At 37.2% G+C, this 11,464-nt stretch overlaps 1 pseudogene across 1 annotated transcript; it reads left to right on the top strand.

Annotated features, from left to right (window-relative positions):
• Positions 1-1,337: 1,337 nt before the first annotated feature.
• LOC111547370 lies at positions 1,338-2,100 on the top strand (annotated as a pseudogene). The gene has a single exon (XR_002733114.1). The product of XR_002733114.1 is annotated as a 40S ribosomal protein S3a pseudogene (transcript).
• The last annotated feature ends 9,364 nt before the right edge of the window (positions 2,101-11,464 follow it).

The raw sequence follows: 11,464 nt of genomic DNA, 5'->3' as shown, positions 1-11,464 counted from the left end.
CAATTCCAATCTCATGATTCCCACAGTCATTTCTGAGTAGATTGCAAAATCAATCTGCTCTGCACTTTTCCCAGGGCAGTGGGAGGGACTGCTTATCTAGTCCCCTTTGATTTGGGGCCAGAAGGAATTGCTTTTGGGAAGATTGCCCTGCTGAAAACAGTAAACCTTTCACTCTATTACTTTTTCTTGATTTCCTTTTTCAAACTTTCTTTGTCATAGCAGGCTAATAAGGATTTAAGCCATGTTTCTGTGCCCACTAAATGCTTCTGCCAAAGATCAGAAAGGAGATGCAAAATTGGAAATAGCCTTGCTAGATTTCTGGCATTATGGATAATTAAATTTTTATGATGTTATTTAAATTTTACAATTAAGAAACAGAAAAGAACTGTCCATGGCTGAAAAAAAAGTTGCGGTACTCTATTAAACCCTATTGTTCCACTATAGCAAAAATAATCTGACCAATGTGTTTTTAAAAAAGTCATAAAAGATAATGGCAGTCACATGGCATTTTGAAGATTAAAGGACAGATTGATTTTTATTTTTGTGTTTTTATTTTTCAAATGAAAGTTGTCTGCTTTAGCTGATAAGATTCAATTATTTAGCTAAATAAAAAACACAATCTCTACATTCCTGTGTTCAAATAAAATCTTCAGTCACACTTTTTAAACAATTGAGATAATAATTACCTCTTATATCTCAGACCTACCCTGAATGAAATTCAAATGCATTATTTGATGGAATCAGTCACATTGAAGTACATCTTGGCCAGAATTTAATGATGGCTTGGAGACACTGGAGAAGTTTTACAGTAATTTCATGTGTCTAAAAGGTCTGAAAAAAAATAACGTATTCAAGGAAATTTCAAAAATTGGGATTTTCAAGCAGAAAAGAATTTTGTAAGAGTAGGATAATAAGACATAATAGGATACCCTCAAAACATAAAGTATCACTAATATATAAGGCTTCCTCACCAGCTGTCTTCACTACTATAGAGAGGGACACATGCTTGCCTGCCGTCTTGGCCCAGGCAGAAGCCCAGGGAGTACCTTCTCCTATAAGGATCTAGTAAAGCTTATTGATTGTCTCAGCGTGTGCCTGCAAATGGACACTCCATAATGAGCAATGATTTAATCTTCTATAGATTTGGTTCTAAGTTTAAAAAATAATTTTGAGTTAAGGTGCTTTGGGGGCATCTCACCATTAACCCACACATGGCCAGCACATTCTAACTCTAATTTGCAATCCTAGATGTCACACGTGGAACACATCTTATGAAGAATTAGCTTCATCTTCAAGTAAGAAGTAAAGTTCCGCCTTTCGGCTCTCTGATCAGCACCATGGCGGTTGGCAAGAACAAGCGCCTTACGAAAGGCGAAAGGCGGCAAAAAGGGAGCCAAGAAGAAAGTCGTTGATCCATTTTCTAAGAAAGATTGGGATGATGTGAAAGCACCTGCTATGTTCAATGTAAGAAATATTGGAAAGACGCTCGTCACCAGGACCCAAGGAACCAAAATTGCATCTGATGGTCTCAAGGGTTGTGTGTTTGAAGTGAGTCTTGCTGATTTGCAGAATGATGAAGTTGCATTTAGAAAATTCAAGCTGATTACTGAAGATGTTCAGGGCAAAAACTGCCTGACTAACTCCCATGGCATGGATCTTACCCAGGACAAAATGTGTTCCATGGTCAAAAAGTGGCAGATAATGATTGAAGCTCATGTTGATGTCAAGACTACCAATGGTTACTTGTTTCATCTGTTCTGTGTTGGTTTTACTAAAAAACGCAACAATCAGATACGGAAGACCTCTTATGCTCAGCACCAACAGGTCCGACAAATCCGGAAGAAGATGATGGAAATCATGACCCGAGAGGTGCAGACAGATGACTTGAAAGAAGTGGTCAATAAATTGATTCCAGACAGCATTGGAAAAGACATAGAAAAGGCTTGCCAATCTGTTTATCTTCTCCATGATGTCTTCGTTAGAAAAGTAAAAATGCTGAAGAAGCCCAAGTTTGAACTGGGAAAGCTCATGGAGCTTCATGGTGAAGGCAGTAGTTCTGGAAAAGCCACTGGGGATGAGACAGGTGCTAACGTTGAATGAGCTGATGGATATGAACCACCAGTCCAAGAATCTGTTTAAAGTTCAGACTTCACTTAGTGTCAAATTAAAAGTGCTATTTGTGGAAAAAAAGAAAAAGAAGTAAAGTTCTTGGTACATTCTCTACAGATTTCAGAAGCTAACTGCACTCTCAGATGGTTAGTTTGGGCCATATTTCATAATTCAAGCAGATTATCTTCATTAGCATAGTCTTTTCTTCTCTCCCTTTCTCTTCTTTCCTTCTCTTTTACCAATTCTCAATGTTTTCTCTTGTTTCTCTTATTAGTACATAGTTACGTAGAAAAAGCTAAAATTCCACAGTAATTGGCCATCATTGATATTACTCCAAATTGTGTTTTTCCATAGCACACAAAAATTGGGAATTTGATACAACTGAACTAAAAGAAACACAAAAATGCAGTTAATAAGTGTTAGTCTAGACTAGCTTCCTAGAGCAGTCCCTATTTTCCCCCATGCTCTGACCATCTGGTGTTTATGTGACATTCACAGATTTGGGGCCATTTACAATTATCTTCTATGTAATAAAAGTTACATTAAACACCCTAAAGCAAATTAAAAGGATCAGAATCAGAAAGTACTCTTGAGTGAACACTGGATGGTATGCATTTTGTAGTTGCCTAATAACAAAATTATTTGAGATTTGCCTAAGTTTTCATAGAGAGAGCAAAAATGGAAATTGTGTGACCAGTCAAAAACAAGGAAGTCAAATAGAAGAAGTCAAGAGGGGACTCGGGACTACATAATGGCTTACCAAGGCACATTAACCAAAATCAATTTCAAAAAGTAACATCTTGATTCAAGGGTATGCTTAAAATGTCTAGAAACTCAAAGTCAAAATTTAACACAAATTTACTTTTTTTAATGAAAAAGTAAATATATCTACTAAGAGTCTCCATGTTCCTTCACTTAGTCCCTCAGAGATGTAGAAGTTCTTGGAGTGCTTTCAAGTTCATGTCTCTAGAGTGACATGCTGTGAAAGTTATAATTAGCCAAGCAATAAAAATGTGCCAATTCATTTTGCATAATATTAGCATTCTAGAATATAAAGATTGCCAAAAATATTAACATATTGCTACAAATAATCTCGAATAATAAACATCATATTTCTTTAACTTTGATACAAGTTAGTTCAATAAAAATTACTCAGGTTAACAGATAATCTGACATTAAGAAATGACAATAAATCAAACATAATTATTAAACTTAATTTATGTTGGGGATGTGATTTATCACTTCAAACCACTGAATATTCCCAAAATGAAGTGAATTGAAACCTCACAATAATGAGTAATTATTTAATGTTAACAAAGAACAGATTATATTCAGATCTTGTGCAATTTACGGTGCATGTGATATTTATTAGTATTTGGCTGGCTAAGTCTATAATTCTTCCAATTTTTGTTTAACTGAAATTGTTTTGAATCGAGTTTAGTGAGCAAGATGAGTTCTCATTTTATTAACAAAGTTTCCAGCACTTAATAATAAAAATTGGTGATGTAATTTTAAAAATATCTTTATTGCCTAGCAATGAGAAAGAACATGCAACTAAGATAAATAAGTATCGACTGAGGCACACTCTAGAAAATTACCACAATGTTTTTCTTTCATCAATTCTAAATCCATTAATCTTTTTGTTGTAATCAAAGGTAATAGCACTATTTCTTTTTTTTTTTTTTAATTATACTTTAAGTTCTAGGGTACATGTGCACAATGTGCAGGTTTGTCACATATGTATACATGTGCCATGTTGGTGTGCTGCACCCGTTAACTCGTCGTTCGCATTAGGTATATCTCCTAATGCTATCCCCTCCCCGCTCTCCCCACCCCATGACAGGCCCCGGTGTGTGATGTTCCCCACCCTGTGTCCAAGTGATCTCATTGTTCAATTCCCACCTATGAGTGAGAACATGTGGTGTTTGGCTTTCTATCCTTGTGATAGTTTACTCATAATGATGGTTTCCAGCTTCATCTATGTCCCTATAAAGGACATGAATTCATCCTTTTCTGTGGCTGCATAGTATTCCATGGTGTATATGTGCCACATTTTCTTAATCCAGTCTATCACTGATGGACATTTGGGTTGGTTCCAAGTCTTTGCTATTGTGAATAGTGCCACAATAAACATACATGTACATGTGTCTTTATAGCAGCATGGTTTATAATTCTTTGAGAATATACCCACAATGAGATACCATCTCACACCAGTTAGAATGGTGATCTTTAAAAAGTCAGGAGAGTGTTGAAGAGGATGTGGAGAAATAGGAACACTTTTACACTGTTGGTGGGACTGTAAGCTAGTTCAACCACTATGGAAGACAGTATAGCGATTCCTCAAGGATCTAGAACTAGAAATACCATTTGACCCAGCCATCCCATTACTGGGTATGATAGCACTATTTCTACACATTTGGACAAAAGTATACTTTTCATCATGTTTATGCCTTTTAATATTACTTAGTAGAAGTTAGGTGTATTAAAAATATGTATGCATTAAATCAATTCATAATAATTAAAAGCTTTCCAACACATCTAATATTTAAGAAATTGTATTCCTAGTTAGTAGTATTTGATCTTTACTTTTCATCAATGAGATACATAAACCATACATGACTTTTAAAAATTAAATATGTCTGAAGAACATCATTACTTTTCTCCACTTCTGCTTTCAGAAGCAAAAACCATTTACTGTTCTGAATTCCTCCAGTAGTCATCTCCATAATTCCGAATCATGTGTTTATATTGATTTTTATTGGCTTATTGGATGAAGATATCACTTATTGACTTTGAGATATGATAGGGGAGAATTTACCTCACTGAAGCCACATTTTTTGCTCTTTATTCCCAATGATTATTTCATTCTTTATGGCTGCTTCCCTGGTTACCATTGCAAATTTAATTAACTGACATAAACCACCTATTTTTGATTCCTTAGTGACAATATCTCTTTTACATTTTGCTGAAGAGTAAAAGAGAACCATCTTTTCCTCCTTTCTCCTAAATCTTCCATATATAACATGTATCTATGGATTTACTTTTATATCATCAGATTTGGTAATATTTATATTCTGTTTTGGGTTGATTTGCAGAGACTAAAAAATTTTAAAATTATATTATTGTTGATAATGTTCACTCCAGAGCCATCTAGTGTGTTGATAATGCTTTCCTCCTTTACAGGCCAAATATCAAAACTTTTGTGCTTCTTAATAGGACATATATTATGCTTTTTAGGGGGTAAGCTTCATTTACCTTTATCTTCTACTCAAGTTTTCTAAAGTTTCATCTTTCTCCCCCTTGCCCCCAGAAAGGTGCTTCCAGATGATTCCATTTGCTCTCTTCATTTTGGTGCTCTGGGTCTATGCCTAACATTATCTAGGATGTCCCATTATTACCTCTTTGGGTTACATCCACCCACTGTTTCCTGAATCCCTTGTCTTTCTCTTACTTGGTTTCTTAAGCTTTTCTCAAAAAACTTCAAAGAGAAAGTGTGTGTAACATAAACATTCTGAGATTATGAATATCTGAAAATGACTTTACTCTGCCCTCAAACTTGATTAGTAGTTTGGCTGGGTATAGAATTCTAGGCTAGAGGGTGTGGTGGTGGACGCCTGTAGTCCCAGCTACTCGGGAGGCTGAGGCAGGAGAATGGCGTAAACCCAGGAGGCGGAGCTTGCAGTGAGCCGAGATCGTGCTACTGCACTCCAGCCTGGGCGACAGAGCGAGACTCCGGCTCAAAAAAAAAAAAAAAAAAAAAAAAAAAAAAAAAAATTCTAGGCTAGAAGTAATTTTCTGCTCAGAATTTTAAAGGTGCCGTTGCAGCAACATTTAATAATCAATGTTGCTAATGAGCAGTCAGGCTAATATTGCCTGGTGTTTGCTCCCTTCAAAGTTATCTGCTTTTTCTCCCACAAAACTTCATACAACATCATTTTATGTAACTATGTTCTTCACTTTAAAAATATTTTTCATAGTTTGAAATTTCATGGTTTGAAATCCTCTACATTTCTGATGTGGACTGAATGTTGTGTCCCCCCAAAATTCACAACCTTGAAATCCTAATCCTTAATGTCATAATATTAGGGGGTGGGGCTTTTGGGAGGTTATTAAGATGGAGCCCTTAGAAACGGGATTATTGCCCTCATAACAAGAGATACCAAGGGATTATTTACAGAAAATGAGAAATCAATGTTTAAACCACCCACTCTATGGACTCTGTAATAGCAGCCCAAGCTAAGGCAATCTTTTGTCTTTTCTGTCAATATTTCTAAGTCTCTATGTCTCTTTGTCCTACATTCTGAGAGGTTGCCTTCATTTATTTCCCAAGTCATCACTTTAGCTTGTAAATTACAGTATTTTTATTCATGAGCTCTTTCTTGTTCCTTGATTATGTTCCCTAAAAAATACTTGAGGATACATTATGTGTCAAAGCACATTAACTTAAAAGGCTTGTACTTTATTGCATGCAAATGATACCTCGATGAAGTTGATTTTATAGCTAGAAACTATCCACTTATTTCTCCCTTTTAAACTCTCTTTCTCTTTATTCTGAAAAATTTTTCCTGGTGATCTTTTTCTTCTATCTATATCAACCTTGTGCTTATTCTCTCATCCAGTATTAAACAACTTTTAACACATAACCCAAATTATACTAGACGTCCCCAGGAATCAGATCTACACACCTGGCTATAGAGCCGAAGTTCTATTTATTGTCTTTCTCCCTGACCATATTCATGAATTATGTCTCTTATTCATCAAGTTTTAATAATACAATTTTTGCTTGTTTGTTTGTTTGTTTGTTTGTTTGTTTTTTGAGACGGAGTCTCGCTCTGTCGCCCAGGCTGGAGTGCAGTGGAGCAAATAATCCACTACACTCTGTGGATTACTGTGGATCTCGGCTCACTGCAAGCTCCGCCTCCCGGGTTCCCGCCATTCTCCTGCCTCAGCCTCCCGAGTAGCTGGGACTACAGGCGCCCGCCACCTCGCCCGGCTAATTTTTTTGTATTTTTAGTAGAGATGGGGTTTCACCGTATTAGCCAGGATGGTCTCGATCTCCTGACCTTGTGATCCGCCCGCCTTGGTCTCCCAAAGTGCTGGGATTACCGGCGTGAGCCACTGCGCCTGGCCTGTTTTTGCAGTTTTGAAAGTGCCAAACCCAACCCTGCCCTCCTGCCTCAAGACTTTCTGCTGCTTCTGTCTGGAACTCATTTCCTCTGGCCATCTCCCACCTGACTCCTCATCATTTATATATATACCTCATCTCTTCAAACAGTCCTCTGTCAAGCCGTTTTTGCCTTGCTATAAAGATATATCTGAAGCTGGTAACTTATAAAGAAAGGAGGTTTAATTGGCTCACAGTTCCACAGGCTGTATAAGCATGGCACTGGCATCTGCTTGGTTTTGAGGGAGGCTTCAATGAGCTTTTACTCATGGTAGAGGGCAAAGCAGAAGCAGGCACATCACATGGTGACAGCAGAAGCAAGAGAGAGAGAAGAAAGATGCCACACACTTTTAAACAGCCAGATCTTGCTAAACCATTCACGAGAAATCTACCCCCACGATCCAATCACCTCTCAACCAGGCTCCACCTCCAACACTGGGGATTACAACTCATCATGAGATTTAGGGGGAACAATGTCCAAACTATATCAAGTCCTAAACGTGACTACATTATGTAAAGATCTCGATGTACTTCTCTACTTTTACATTTTCTATATAGCACTTAGCACTCTCTAAAATAATCTTGGCTGGGTGTGGTGGCTCATGCCTGTAATCCCAGTGCTTTGGGAGGCCAAGGCAGATGGATCACCTGAAGTCACGAGTTCGAGTCCAGCCTGGTCAACATGGTGAAACCCCATCTCTACTAAAATACAAAGATTGTCTGGGTGTGGTGGCACTCACCTGTAGTCCCAGCTGCTTGGGAAGCTGAGGCATAAGAATTGCTTGAACGCAGGAGGCAGAGGTTGCACTCAGCTGGAATCATGCCACTGCACTCTGACCTGGGCGACAGACTGAGACTCCATCTCCAATGAATGAATGAATGAATGAATGAATAAATAAATAAACAAAATAAAATAATCTTATTTCATTTTCTGTTTCCCCTCAGCAGAAAAAGCCTCTATCAGTTGGGTTTTCTTTATTGACACACATAATATTTTATAACATGCTTGTATATCTGCATTTTATCAGCTTCCACCCCCAATAATACCTATATTAAACAACAGATTGCACAATCCTGATTTAAAAACAAAAAATCTAGACAGAGCATGACTAGGTTTTGAAATCAGAAAATGGGAAAGGCCTTTGCAAGAATTCGGGTTCCCCATTTACTGAGCATCCGTGGTCTAATCAGTAAGATGAAGATGACAATATTTCCTGTGGACGAGACTCTTTAAAAAAATGATATGACTGTTTTCCTAGAACAGAAACATGGTAGATGCTCAATAAATTTAAATCATGTTTCCTATCATCATGCATTCATTCCAAAAATATTGACAGAACACTTGCTCTCCATCATATTCTTGACAATTTTGAATCTCCATGAATATTCCTAATGCAGGAAACTTAAAACCCTCCAAGAAAATCCATTCCATTGTGAATCAACACCAATGTTAGGATGTTTCATTTATGTGAATGGGGTATTTGTCCTCTCGTCTTCACAGAGTCTTCTATATGGCAGGCTTGTAACAACGTTCATCTCTTCTTCTTCGCTGCAGCTTAACTGTCCCCACTTGTCATAAGCAGTCCCCAGATGACACAGCTGTTATTTTCTGGCTTAATTTCTGTTTGTCAGTTTTCCATGTAGTGCTTATTGCACAGAACGCCATGCAATTCCCCAAGTGTTTTCACACTGGGGCATACTGGAAAAAGACGGTCATCTCCTGAGTTTATTTTACTCATCATCACATTAACTTGCAATTTTTCAAGTGGCATCATATGAAGATTCATGTTGAGGCTCCTTAATCTTACCACATATGTTTCTGTTAAATAATATTACCTTCATATTGAACTTTTGCAGATGATTTTTTCGCTTAATTCAAGACTACAATGATTCTTAATACATTTCAGACAAAAAGAATTTACCTATATCCTATGCTTTCAATATTCTAATGATTTTTTAATGGGCACCAAGTTTTAACAGTAGGGAACATTCTCAACTTTTTCCTCTGAATTCGAATAGTGCGGAATGCTAACCATTATGTAATTCATGTTTGCCTTCATCTCTACTCATTAAAAATGAAGTTTTGAAAATATTGACATCTGGGCTTTATGCATGTATACTTGTACCATCTGGTGGATGTTATTTCCTTGTGGAATAAAAGAATTACATAGTATTTTAGGAAGGCAGATTTGGCACACGTAGCCACACATATGGAAGAAAATGAAAAAAACAAATTGGTCAGTTAATTCTAAATCTGAATTTATTAACAAGTAAGTCATAGATGCAAACATCTGGAATGTATAGCCACTAGAGCAAATTTAAATCTAATTATTTAAAACATCCTTATTTTATGTCCATTAAAATTAATATTTTGGCAGAACAGACTCATATTTTATATCTATATTATAAATTCAAATTATTATTTTATCAGGATAATTTTATATTCCAACTAGACCATTCTCAACATTCAGTACCTTGTAGGACAGAATTTGTTCTAAGGAGAGGAGGACTGTGTCAGTTTTTAACTGAATCAAATTTTGTAAGGATAAGTATCCCTAGAGAGAGACTGAACTCACCTTCATAATGTTTTTCTGGTTTTCCTTAGCCCCTCAACCAAAGCATCCATATATAATGATTTTGCAATACAGTCACCTAAAGTTTATTTGGAAAACTTTGAAAAATAAATTTATTAAATTATGGTGGATAATTTTTGTTCAACCACTATGCAATCCCCTCAGTTTCTGGTATGAGAGTTTGATTTTCCTTAGGCTAACTTTATCTGACTCACTTTTACTACACATTCCATATCTCCAAAACATGGCAGTGTAATGCTTCCTGAACTAAGGAGTTTATCTCTTCCTTTCGGCCATCAGGTACACAGAATGGCATTGATTTAAGTTGGAACAATGCATGTTATCCCTACCACCACTTTTACTGAAACAATAGAGAAAAACAGACTTACATGTTTACTGAGCTTATTGATCAAGGAGGATATAAGGCCAGAAGTATGGAAGATTATTTTCGAAATGACTTGGAAATAGTTACCTTAAAAGTGAAAGACTACAGGCTATGAACTGAATGCTTGTGGCCCCAGACAATTCATAGGCTGAAATCTTCATCTTCAGATGGTATTCGGAGATGGGATCTTTGGGAGTTTACGAGCTCATGAGGAGGGAGCCCTCATGATAGGATTAGTGCCCTTATAAGAAGAGACATCAGAGACTTTGCTTACTCTCCTCGAGCTCTCTGCCGTGTAAGGACACAGCAAGAAGACAGCCATCTACAAGCCAGGAAGAAGGCCCTCACCAGAACCAAGCCACGCTGACATCTTGATCTCAGACGCCACAGCCTCTAGAACTGTGAGAAATAAGTTTCTGTCATTTGTTTTTGTTTGTTTTTTGTTGCCAATTTCTTTTTTTTTTTTTTTTTTTTTTTTTTTTTTTTTTTTTTTTTTTTTTTTGAGACTGAGTCTCACTCTGTCGCCCAGGCTGGAGTGCAGTGGCACGATCTCAGCTCACTGCAAACTCCGCCTCCCGAGTTCACGCCATTCTCCTGCCTCAGCCTCCTGAGTAGCTGGGACTACAGGTGCCCGCCACCATGCCTGGCTAATTTTTCATATTTTTGTTTTTTTTTTTTTAGTAGAGACGGGGTTTCACCATGTTAGCCAGGATGGTCTCAATCTCCTGACCTCCTCATCTGCCTGCCTCGTCCTCCCAAAGTGCTGGGATTACAGGCGTGATGAGCTACCGTGCCCAGCCATAAGTTTCTGTCATTTAAGCTAGCCAGACTATGGTATTCTGTTATTGCAGCCTGAACCGACTAATATATCACATTCAGAAAATGATAGCAGGCAGATAGACAGAGACACATGTATAGAGATATTGTTTAATCATCTGGATCTTGCTCTGCCTGAAAATCTATTTCTGATCTTTTCAGTTATGCGAGCCAATAAAAGTTCTTTTTTCTTTATACCATTTTTTAAATAAAGATTCTGCCCATCTACAACAGAAAGATAGTGATTAAAGCACATTTTGAGCTCTCAAACACTCCTGCCATTTCTCTCAAGCCCTAGACTCACATTGGAACAACATTTCAAGGACAAGCAACTAGATGACCACTAATAGTTGTGTATAGTTTTCACCCTTCTCAAAAAATATACATAGTAAGGAAATGTCAAGATGAGTGCCAATT

Source organism: Piliocolobus tephrosceles, chromosome 7 (genome assembly GCF_002776525.5).
Source record: "Piliocolobus tephrosceles isolate RC106 chromosome 7, ASM277652v3, whole genome shotgun sequence".
Classification (NCBI taxonomy): domain Eukaryota; kingdom Metazoa; phylum Chordata; class Mammalia; order Primates; family Cercopithecidae; genus Piliocolobus; species Piliocolobus tephrosceles.
Note: the sequence above shows the minus strand (reverse complement) of the source record. Positions and strands in the feature narration are given on the sequence as shown.